At 46.6% G+C, this 10,541-nt stretch overlaps 1 long non-coding RNA gene across 1 annotated transcript; it reads right to left on the bottom strand.

The window, feature by feature from the left end:
* Positions 1-722: 722 nt before the first annotated feature.
* LOC143220075 (uncharacterized) lies at positions 723-4,565 on the bottom strand. The gene is made up of 3 exons (XR_013011564.1): positions 2,955-4,565; positions 2,226-2,315; positions 723-2,151 (listed from the first exon to the last, which is right to left on the bottom strand). It is a non-coding gene; the product is annotated as an uncharacterized LOC143220075 (long non-coding RNA).
* Between the last annotated feature and the right edge of the window lie 5,976 nt (positions 4,566-10,541).

Here is a 10,541-nt window from a genome sequence, read left to right as displayed (position 1 = left end):
CATACTGCTTTATCTGCATAGATAAATTGACAGATATACTTACCCAAAAACAGTGATACTCACTAAGGAAAACTATGAAACTCTTAGTCCAGTTATATTATTACCGTTCGTTATGTTTTTAACAATAAAATTAATAGATTAACTATATTATTGTTAAAAATTACATACTTGTTTTAGGTAGGTACGAACTTTTAATGCAATTGCAAAAATATTCATATTTGGATGGTATTTAATGTATGTGAGTTGCTATGCGTCAGGTGAGACGTCCCCGATAACTTTAAACAATCATAATTTCCAAGATCGGATCGGTTCGGATATGATTTTTTTGTGGGGATATGTAGAGGAAGGTCTAATGAAAAAATACACCTTGCAAATTCTAAGAAAGTATATAGATTTTATTCATTTCATTAAATATTAATTTTTAATACATTGCGAGCAACCATCCTCAACTAACGGCGTTAATTGTTACCGCAAAGGACTGTTTTTCATTTACACAAAAGACCCAGAATAAATATTAAATAGGGTAATCAGGACACCTCGATGAAAAGAAGCAATTTTTTGGCTGAAAAATACTGCATCCCAAAATGTCTATCTTTGTGAATTTATATTAACTACAGTTTTTGTGAACGAACATTAATTTTTTCAGCTTCGATGTTGATGGACATTTAGGAGGCAATATAAATTTATTAGAAATCGATATGAGAAAGAGAGAAAGAGAGAGAGAGAGAGAGAGAGAGAGAGAGAGAGAGAGAGAGAGAGAGAGAGAGAGAGAGAGAGAGAGTCGACTCTTTCGTGAAATGTCACTAAATTTCTCGATCCGGCCCACTGTGTTAATAATTCAAACCTAATTTTATATGTTTTAGCATAGCATCCCACGTGAAACCTGGTAAAGTGTAATAATATGGTGGATCTAAACTGTAGCTCTTAATGCAAGTTTTTATGAAAATTTTCAAAAACATCAGCCAGTAACAAAACATCAGCTTTCAAATACAGATCGCTGTATTCACCCAAAGTTTTTGTGTTGAAACGCTTCCACACATTCTCGGCATGCACATAATCACTAGACTGCGGATTTTATACATTTATGGCAAAAATGAGTATGTGCAATTTAAAGCAGTGGACAGGTTAACAGGATTTAAAAATATCAATGTACTCGTTTCAGCTAATTAATATCATTAGAGAAAAAATTATATTTCTATTTGGCTCCTATGTTGTGCAATTTATGAAGACAATTTTTATTTTTCATAAAGATCCGCAGTCTAATAATCACGTTCGGATACGGTTTCGCCTGTCAACGAACTGTAAAATGACTCGCAAACAAAGATCGTCTAATTTATCTACGCAATCGAGATATTCGTATGGAAAGAGACACCCTTTCGCGTCAACAACATGAAATTTTCTATGGAAAGATTTTGAAATTCGGAACGCGTAAAATTGTCAATTTGTTTGTGTCGAGGAAAGATGCTAATTTGTCGAGACTTGTGTTCAAACATTTTTGTACGAATCGATGAATCGTAATTTAATACAATTACGCGAATCTGATTGCTAATCTTCAACATTTTTGTAAATGAAATATACTTTTCTTTAGTTATTGGTAATACGTTGACACTACCTTCAAACGCATTAGCTATTTCTTCGATAATGAAATGTGAATCGTACCCGGATAAATTGTGGAAAACTATGGGAATGCAAAACGAATTTTTGTAATTTAAATTGCAATCTTGATGCGTGGGGCCTCTATATCGTCCTGTTAGATGACAATGATCGCGCACCCGTATATCCTTTTCCTCACATGGTTTTTCACAAATGTTGCAATGCGCTGCGTTGATAAGTGCCTCGCACTGTTCATTCGTTAGCTGTTTCATAATTTATCAAATAAAAAAATTATAAGAAAGATCTTATTTTTTATTTAAAACGAATCCTCCTCCTCCGCCTCGTCCTCCTACTCATACAATTAACTCGTATTTATTAAAAAGAAAACAATTACAGTAATAATATCGCCCCCTCCCTATACAGCGAGATATTTTTTACATTAGTGAAAAGTTACTCTTATCTACTCTTTAATTATACAAATATACAAGTATTAAAAAATAATTAAAATATAATTATTGCAGCGAATTTCTTGTCATTTGTCTTCATTATTTTTGTTTCCTGCGAACAGACAGATAGACAGTTATATATCATGTTATATACTTTGGGATATTTTTCTTTGAAAATTTATTTACCTTCGAGCGACGATTCTTTGACGAATCCTCAGACGTCCATACCGCGCTTCGCCCAGAATCAATCTCCAATTTCGCAATCATTGTGAAACACTGTGTGAAAAAAATAAAAAAAAAACGTAAAAAGAGGTGTTTGTGGTTTTGACGTGGAAAAAATTCAAAGTCGCGTCTTTATAACTGATACTTTACGTGTTTTTATAATTGTTAACCCATGCTCGAAATGTTCGCACTTCGCGCAGACTGCAATGGTATGTGACGTTTTTTGCCGGTTGCCAACAGTGAAGTCGACATGGTTCGTCATCAGCAATTTCATACACGGGATCGCGAACTAGTACATCGTATTTCGGACAGTTGAAATCTTCCAAATTTATCGAGTTTATTTTCATTTTTCGAAGGATGTCTCTCTCGAAACATCCACCTTTGTACGCTACGACAGGATTCGCGTAATCGCACACAAAATTTTGAATTACATCGAATATATCGTGCTGTTGATATTTTTCATAACCGAAATCTTTAAATGGAATCCCGTGTATGAAATTGCTGACATACCATGCAGACTTTTTGTCAGCGTCGGATAAACAACGTTCTTCCCCAAGCGAAATTCGAAGAGTTCGAACGAGCCGTCATGACAAACATCGATCACATGGCTAACTCTTTGCATATAAATTTTTTTTCCACAATTTTTTCCACTAGATTTTACATCGTTTATTAATTTTTTTTTATTGTACTTACCGTTGAAGAAAGGGGGATGCGCGAAGTTGGCTGGTCGGATGATAAAAACACACACGCGATGTAACTTCGTATAGCGATCCTGATTGTCGACGTTTTTTCTTATGGTATAACTTCATACGACGACTGTTACGAGCAATTTATAATGGATACCCCTACCCACTAATGTAAAAAATATCTCCATATAATATTCCACACACACGCAACAAGTCCAACGGGCAGTACGCGAAAACCGTCACGTATGGAAAAATGGTTGATCTTTGAATCTCAACATGACAAACGCTTGCAACGATGGAACGTTCACGAAGACTTCGCGTTCCATCGCGTCCTGTTCATTCATTCTTACCATCCCCACCAACTACAATAAAAAGATGGAAGAAATGATTTGAAATGCTACTCTTAATGAGCGTTTACGATAGCTGACTGTATGGCGATGGCAGACAGAAACAGCGACACGGTCCTCTTACATCTTGCATTACATCGATAAGAAGATCTTTCAGAGGGGACCGTTGTATATTTACGAAATTAAACAAGACGTTCATCGAACTCGTGAGATTAGACGTTCGTCGAAATCTCCGCTCGATAACAAAATCGTCGATAAACTTTATAATCGTAAAAAATTTACAGCATGATTGATTATGTTCACAAATATTAATAACTATACTAATTTAAATGATAACAAAATGAAATCTGTGCGAAAGTGCTCTGTACACCTAACTGAAAAACTTCTGTAATACAAGAATTTACACAATTTTCCTCAAAACCCTTGAAAATTGCCAATGAGCGGATGCTGTTTCAGAAAGCGTGGCGTAAAATCTCTTGGCTTTCAATGAAGTATACTACAAGCGACCTTTAGCTACGTTGGATAGAAAAAATTCCATGACAAACGGAAAAATTTAGAAATTGACTTCTTTCTAGATTTTCGGCCAAATACCCCAGAGTTGGGCATTAATCGATTAAAATTTTAGTCAAGATTGATTAATGTGTATGATTAAAAGAAGAAATCATCGAAAAATCGAAGACTGATTCAATCGATTGATGAAGTTAATAATCACCATACGGTCTATCCATAAATTGTAATAACCAGGGAGATAGAGACAGAGAGCGGAGATGAAGAATTGACAGAAATATATCTCAAGAGAAACTCAGTTTACATTTTTTCAGTATTCATACAGTTTTGATTCCGTATTTCATTTCGAAGCTCCAGCAGTTAATCATTAATGGAACGTTTGCGAAGACTTCGCGTTCCATCGCGTCCTGTTCATTCATTCTTACCATCCCCAACCAACTACGATAAAAAGATGTATGAAATTATTTGAAATGCTACTTTTAATGAATGTTTACGATAGCTGGCTGTATGGCGATGGCAGACAGAAACAGTGACACGGTCCTCTTGCATTACATCGATAAGAAGATCTTTCAGAGGGGACCGTTGTACGAAATTAAACAAGACGAACTCCTGAGATTATACGTTCATCGAAATCTCCGCACGTGAGAAAAACCGTTGGTCCTCGACAAATCGATGTTAAGAAAAATTATTGACTGGCTGTATGGTCCCCTTACATAAATCTTTCAGAGGGGACCGTTGTATATATTTATGAAATTAAACAAGACGTTCATTGAACTCCTGAGATTATACGTTCATCGAAATCTCCGCACGTGAGAAAAACCGTTGGTCCTCGACAAATCGATGTTGAGAAAAATTATTGACTGGCCCCCTTACATAAATCTTTCAGAGGGGACCGTTGTATATATTTATGAAATTAAACAAGACGTTCATTGAACTCCGTTCAAATGAATGTTTTACGATAGCGGCGATGACAGACATAAACAGTCTTGCATGTAGAGACGTGAAAACATAAACACGTTCGGACACGTTCCCAGGGATCACCCCTCCCCCTCCCCCTCACCAGGCAATACCAGGAAACTGGTCTTGAATGCAATACCTGGAAACTGCCCCCCCCCTCCCCCATCTTTCAAGATATGGGCTGTATTTCCCCCCCCTCCCCCTCCCCCAAAAACATGATGCAATAATTCCATTAAAAATATGACGTAATATATGCTCGTGCAATACCGCTCGGCGGTACCGCTCTCCCGTGAAGTGGCGGTACCGCTCTCCCGTGAAGTGAAAAGTGGCTTAGAACCCGCCTAGAACATCTACTCATCCCGCAGGCTAGTCGAGTAAAAACACGTGCGAGAGGATGCACCCCGCATGCTAGTCGAGTGAAAACACGTGCGGGAGGATGCATCCCGCAGACTAGTCGAGTGAAAACACGTGCGAGAGGATGCATCACGCAGGCTAGTCGAGTGAAAACACGTGCGAGGAGGCATCCCGCAGGCTAGTCGAGTAAAAACACGTGCGGGAGGATGCATCCCGCAGACTAGTCGGTTAAAAACACGTGCGAGAGGATGCATCCCGCAGGCTAGTCGAGTAAAAATATGTGCGAGAGGATGCATCCCGCAGGCTAGTCGAGTAAAAATACGTGCGAGAGGATGCATCCCGCAGGCTAGTCGAGTAAAAACACGTGCGAGAGGATGCATCACGCAGGCTAGTCGAGTAAAAACACGTGCGAGAGGATGCATCCCGCAGGCTAGTCGAGTAAAAACACGTGCGGGAGGATGCATCCCGCAGACTGGTCGAGTAAAAACACGTGCGAGAGGATGCACCCCGCAGGCTAGTCGAGTGAAAACACGTGCGGGAGGATGCATCCCGCAGGCTAGTCGAGTAAAAACACGTGCGAGAGGATGCATCACGCAGGCTAGTCGAGTAAAAACACGTGCGAGAGGATGCATCCCGCAGGCTAGTCGAGTGAAAACACGTGCGGGAGGATGCATCCCGCAGACTAGTCGAGTAAAAACACGTGCGAGAGGATGCACCCCGCAGGCTAGTCGAGTGAAAACACGTGCGAGAGGAGGCATCCCGCAGGCTAGTCGAGTGAAAACACGTGCGAGAGGAGGCATCCCGCAGGCTAGTCGAGTGAAAACACGTGCGAGAGGATGCATCCCGCAGGCTAGTCGAGTGAAAACACGTGCGAGAGGATGCATCCCGCAGGCTAGTCGAGTAAAAACACGTGCGAGAGGATGCATCCCGCAGGCTAGTCGAGTAAAAACACGTGCGGGAGGATGCATCCCGCAGGCTAGTCGAGTAAAAACACGTGCGAGAGGATGCATCCCGCAGGCTAGCCGAGTAAAAACACGTGCGAGAGGATGCATCCCGCAGGCTAGTCGAGTAAAAATACGTGCGAGACGATGCATCCCGCAGGCTAGTCGAGTAAAAACACGTGCGAGAGGATGCATCACGCAGGCTAGTCGAGTAAAAACACGTGCGAGAGGATGCATCCCGCAGGCTAGTCGAGTAAAAACACGTGCGGGAGGATGCATCCCGCAGACTAGTCGAGTAAAAACACGTGCGAGAGGATGCACCCCGCAGGCTAGTCGAGTGAAAACACGTGCGGGAGGATGCATCCCGCAGACTAGTCGAGTAAAAACACGTTCGGGAGGATGCATCCCGCAGACTAGTCGAGTAAAAACACGTGCGAGAGGATGCATCCCGCAGGCTAGTCGAGTAAAAACACGTGCGGGTGCATGCATCCCGCAGACTAGTCGAGTAAAAACACGTGCGAGAGGATGCACCCCGCAGGCTAGTCGAGTGAAAACACGTGCGGGAGGATGCATCCCGCAGACTAGTCGAGTAAAAACACGTGCGGGAGGATGCATCCCGCAGACTAGTCGAGTAAAAACACGTGCGAGAGGATGCACCCCGCAGGCTAGTCGAGTGAAAACACGTGCGGGAGGATGCATCTCGCAGACTAGTCGAGTGAAAACACGTGCGAGAGGATGCACCCCGCAGGCTAGTCGAGTGAAAACACGTGCGAGGAGGCATCCCGCAGGCTAGTCGAGTGAAAACACGTGCGAGAGGATGCATCCCGCAGGCTAGTCGGTTAAAAACACGTGCGAGAGGATGCATCCCGCAGGCTAGTCGAGTAAAAATATGTGCGGGAGGATGCATCCCGCAGACTAGTCGAGTAAAAACACGTGCGAGAGGATGCATCCCGCAGGCTAGTCGAGTGAAAACACGTGCGGGAGGATGCATCCCGCGGACTAGTCGAGTAAAAACACGTGCGAGAGGATGCACCCCGCAGGCTAGTCGAGTGAAAACACGTGCGAGAGGAGGCATCCCGCAGGCTAGTCGAGTGAAAACACGTGCGAGAGGAGGCATCCCGCAGGCTAGTCGAGTGAAAACACGTGCGAGAGGATGCATCCCGCAGGCTAGTCGAGTGAAAACACGTGCGAGAGGATGCATCCCGCAGGCTAGTCGAGTGAAAACACGTGCGAGAGGATGCATCCCGCAGGCTAGTCGAGTGAAAACACGTGCGAGAGGATGCATCCCGCAGGCTAGTCGAGTAAAAACACGTGCGAGAGGATGCATCCCGCAGGCTAGTCGAGTAAAAACACGTGCGGGAGGATGCATCCCGCAGGCTAGTCGAGTAAAAACACGTGCGAGAGGATGCATCCCGCAGGCTAGTCGAGTAAAAACACGTGCGAGAGGATGCATCCCGCAGGCTAGTCGAGTAAAAATACGTGCGAGGGGATGCATCCCGCAGGCTAGTCGAGTAAAAACACGTGCGAGAGGATGCATCACGCAGACTAGTCGAGTAAAAACACGTGCGAGAGGATGCACCCCGCAGGCTAGTCGAGTAAAAACACGTGCGGGAGGATGCATCCCGCAGACTAGTCGAGTAAAAACACGTGCGAGAGGATGCACCCCGCAGGCTAGTCGAGTGAAAACACGTGCGGGAGGATGCATCCCGCAGACTAGTCGAGTAAAAACACGTGCGGGAGGATGCATCCCGCAGACTAGTCGAGTAAAAACACGTGCGAGAGGATGCACCCCGCAGGCTAGTCGAGTGAAAACACGTGCGGGAGGATGCATCCCGCAGACTAGTCGAGTGAAAACACGTGCGAGAGGATGCACCCCGCAGGCTAGTCGAGTGAAAACACGTGCGAGGAGGCATCCCGCAGGCTAGTCGAGTGAAAACACGTGCGAGAGGATGCATCCCGCAGGCTAGTCGGTTAAAAACACGTGCGAGAGGATGCATCCCGCAGGCTAGTCGAGTAAAAACACGTGCGAGAGGATGCATCCCGCAGGCTAGTCGAGTAAAAACACGTGCGGGAGGATGCATCCCGCAGGCTAGTCGAGTAAAAACACGTGCGGGAGGATGCATCCCGCAGGCTAGTCGAGTAAAAACACGTGCGAGAGGATGCATCCCGCAGGCTAGTCGAGTAAAAACACGTGCGAGAGGGTGCTTCCCGCAGGCTAGTCGAGTAAAAACACGTGCGGGAGGATGCACCCCGCAGGCTAGTCAAGTGAAAACACGTGCGAGAGGAGGCATCCCGCAGGCTAGTCGAGTGAAAACACGTGCGAGAGGATGCATTCCGCAGGCTAGTCGAGTGAAAACACGTGCGAGAGGATGCATCACGCAGGCTAGTCGAGTAAAAACACGTGCGAGAGGATGCATCACGCAGGCTAGTCGAGTGAAAACACGTGCGGGAGGATGCATCCCGCAGACTAGTCGAGTAAAAACACGTGCGAGAGGATGCACCCCGCAGGCTAGTCGAGTGAAAACACGTGCGAGAGGAGGCATCCCGCAGGCTAGTCGAGTGAAAACACGTGCGAGAGGAGGCATCCCGCAGGCTAGTCGAGTGAAAACACGTGCGAGAGGATGCATCCCGCAGGCTAGTCGAGTGAAAACACGTGCGAGAGGATGCATCCCGCAGGCTAGTCGAGTAAAAACACGTGCGAGAGGATGCATCCCGCAGGCTAGTCGAGTAAAAACACGTGCGGGAGGATGCATCCCGCAGGCTAGTCGAGTAAAAACACGTGCGAGAGGATGCATCCCGCAGGCTAGCCGAGTAAAAACACGTGCGAGAGGATGCATCCCGCAGGCTAGTCGAGTAAAAATACGTGCGAGACGATGCATCCCGCAGGCTAGTCGAGTAAAAACACGTGCGAGAGGATGCATCACGCAGGCTAGTCGAGTAAAAACACGTGCGAGAGGATGCATCCCGCAGGCTAGTCGAGTAAAAACACGTGCGGGAGGATGCATCCCGCAGACTAGTCGAGTAAAAACACGTGCGAGAGGATGCACCCCGCAGGCTAGTCGAGTGAAAACACGTGCGGGAGGATGCATCCCGCAGACTAGTCGAGTAAAAACACGTTCGGGAGGATGCATCCCGCAGACTAGTCGAGTAAAAACACGTGCGAGAGGATGCATCCCGCAGGCTAGTCGAGTAAAAACACGTGCGGGTGCATGCATCCCGCAGACTAGTCGAGTAAAAACACGTGCGAGAGGATGCACCCCGCAGGCTAGTCGAGTGAAAACACGTGCGGGAGGATGCATCCCGCAGACTAGTCGAGTAAAAACACGTGCGGGAGGATGCATCCCGCAGACTAGTCGAGTAAAAACACGTGCGAGAGGATGCACCCCGCAGGCTAGTCGAGTGAAAACACGTGCGGGAGGATGCATCTCGCAGACTAGTCGAGTGAAAACACGTGCGAGAGGATGCACCCCGCAGGCTAGTCGAGTGAAAACACGTGCGAGGAGGCATCCCGCAGGCTAGTCGAGTGAAAACACGTGCGAGAGGATGCATCCCGCAGGCTAGTCGGTTAAAAACACGTGCGAGAGGATGCATCCCGCAGGCTAGTCGAGTAAAAATATGTGCGGGAGGATGCATCCCGCAGACTAGTCGAGTAAAAACACGTGCGAGAGGATGCATCCCGCAGGCTAGTCGAGTGAAAACACGTGCGGGAGGATGCATCCCGCGGACTAGTCGAGTAAAAACACGTGCGAGAGGATGCACCCCGCAGGCTAGTCGAGTGAAAACACGTGCGAGAGGAGGCATCCCGCAGGCTAGTCGAGTGAAAACACGTGCGAGAGGAGGCATCCCGCAGGCTAGTCGAGTGAAAACACGTGCGAGAGGATGCATCCCGCAGGCTAGTCGAGTGAAAACACGTGCGAGAGGATGCATCCCGCAGGCTAGTCGAGTGAAAACACGTGCGAGAGGATGCATCCCGCAGGCTAGTCGAGTGAAAACACGTGCGAGAGGATGCATCCCGCAGGCTAGTCGAGTAAAAACACGTGCGAGAGGATGCATCCCGCAGGCTAGTCGAGTAAAAACACGTGCGGGAGGATGCATCCCGCAGGCTAGTCGAGTAAAAACACGTGCGAGAGGATGCATCCCGCAGGCTAGTCGAGTAAAAACACGTGCGAGAGGATGCATCCCGCAGGCTAGTCGAGTAAAAATACGTGCGAGGGGATGCATCCCGCAGGCTAGTCGAGTAAAAACACGTGCGAGAGGATGCATCACGCAGACTAGTCGAGTAAAAACACGTGCGAGAGGATGCACCCCGCAGGCTAGTCGAGTAAAAACACGTGCGGGAGGATGCATCCCGCAGACTAGTCGAGTAAAAACACGTGCGAGAGGATGCACCCCGCAGGCTAGTCGAGTGAAAACACGTGCGGGAGGATGCATCCCGCAGACTAGTCGAGTAAAAACACGTGCGGGAGGATGCATCCCGCAGACTAGTCG

Source organism: Lasioglossum baleicum, unplaced genomic scaffold (genome assembly GCF_051020765.1).
Source record: "Lasioglossum baleicum unplaced genomic scaffold, iyLasBale1 scaffold0166, whole genome shotgun sequence".
Lineage (NCBI taxonomy): Eukaryota > Metazoa > Arthropoda > Insecta > Hymenoptera > Halictidae > Lasioglossum > Lasioglossum baleicum.
This window is presented reverse-complemented; position numbering and strand designations above follow the sequence as displayed.